The sequence below is a fragment of the Apium graveolens genome, chromosome 6 (genome assembly GCF_009905375.1).
Source record: "Apium graveolens cultivar Ventura chromosome 6, ASM990537v1, whole genome shotgun sequence".
NCBI classification, from domain to species: domain Eukaryota; kingdom Viridiplantae; phylum Streptophyta; class Magnoliopsida; order Apiales; family Apiaceae; genus Apium; species Apium graveolens.
The window spans coordinates 115,941,889-115,943,594 of NC_133652.1; the positions used below are offsets into that span (position 1 = coordinate 115,941,889).

At 39.8% G+C, this 1,706-nt stretch overlaps 1 non-coding gene across 1 annotated transcript; it reads right to left on the reverse strand.

The window, feature by feature from the left end:
- Window positions 1–1,284: 1,284 nt before the first annotated feature.
- LOC141669694 (small nucleolar RNA R71) lies at window positions 1,285–1,391 on the reverse strand. Its single transcript, XR_012553962.1, has one exon. It is a non-coding gene; the product is annotated as a small nucleolar RNA R71 (small nucleolar RNA).
- Between the last annotated feature and the right edge of the window lie 315 nt (window positions 1,392–1,706).

Genomic DNA, 1,706 nt, shown 5'->3' on the forward strand with positions numbered 1-1,706 from the left:
TTGTGCTTATTCGTCTTATGTGTGTCGCGAACATATAAGATAGTTTGTTAATCTCCTGTGAAGCGACAGTGGATCTTGAGATTTACAACTTGCTATGCTAGCATAGGTTCATGTATGTGTATGCATGATTAGTGGGTAACTCTAACCGTTTTACTTGCCCTGTGTAATCATAATGAATAACTTGCGCTTAAATCATTATGTTTTCAAATTCTGTAGACATATAGGGTCTCAACATAATTGATGCCTATTCAAATTCTATCTTAATTGTGGATGTGTGGTAGAATGGTATTAGTACAATGAAAGTTGGCTTTTATCAGTTTCGTGTTGCTCGATTAATGTCATCACCGGTACATGCTAAGGGTAATAACAATAACTATTGAAGGAAGTAATAATGAAGTTATGATCTCATGTGTGTTTGATATTGTTAATTCAAGTGTTAATTAAGTGTTTTATTCTCGTAGTTAATTGTAGTTAATAATTAGTTAATCAACCTAAAGAGTTATTGTCTTGACATTGAGAAGTAATCATACATTGGTGAGTGAGTGTTAATTAAATATAATTAGTCTGAGTCTCTGTGGGAACGAACTAGAAATTATTTTTTATTACTTGCGAACACGTATACTTGCGTGAATTATTAGCGCGTGTTTTGTGCCTAACAAGTTTATGTACTTTGCCATCAGTGGTCATTAGGACTCATTGATTAAGACGTGTTACTTATTGTTTTCGGTTGTGTTTCAGGTACTCTAGCGAGCGTTTATGCAAACACGTTCTCACACTCGCAAGAGGACTCTAGATACGGCTGAGGAGACAGACTCAGTTCTTGATATTCCGAAGAAGATAGATTTTGCAGATTCGGATAAGGAGAGTGAGCAGAAAGAACCAGTAATCATGGGTGATCGTATAGTTCCAGCAGCGAATCCAGCTCTTATGGACTTTTCTCGACCTAAAATTTATGACATTCAGTCAAGCATCCTTCATCCAGCTATTCAAGCTAATACTTTTGAAATCAATTCGGGCACTATTCAGATGGTGCAGAATTCTGTTTCTTTCGGAGGTGCTGCGACGGAAGACCCCAACATGCATATCAGGATTTTTGTCGAGATCTGTAGTACTTTCAAATATAATGGTGTTACTGATGAGGCTATCAAGCTGAGGCTTTTCCCATTCTCTCTGAGGGATAAAGCTAAGGACTGGTTACATTCTGAACCAGCTGGGTCCATCACTACTTGGGAAGATCTTGCACAAAAGTTTCTGGTAAAGTTCTATCCAATGGCCAAGACTGCAGCTATGAGGAGTGCTCTTACTCAGTTTGCACAGCAACCAACTGAATCTATGTGCGAAGCTTGGGAGCGCTATAAGGAGATGTTGAGAAAGTGGCCACATCATGGTATGCTTGACTGGATGGTGATCACTGGTTTCTATAATGGTTTGGGGGCCCAATCTCGGCCCATGCTCGATGCAGCAGCTGGAGGCGCCTTATGGGTCAAAAGCTATACTGAGGCCTATAATCTTATTGAAACTATGGCTGCAAATGAGCATCAAAACCCAACTCAAAGGATGATGCCTGGGAAGGTAGCATCTATTCTGGAAGTTGATGCAGCTACAACTATTGCAGCGCAGCTCCAAACGCTGTCTTTGAAGGTCGATTCTTTAGCCAACTATGGAGTCAATCAGATAGCTATGGTTTGTGATCTTTGTGCAGGCTC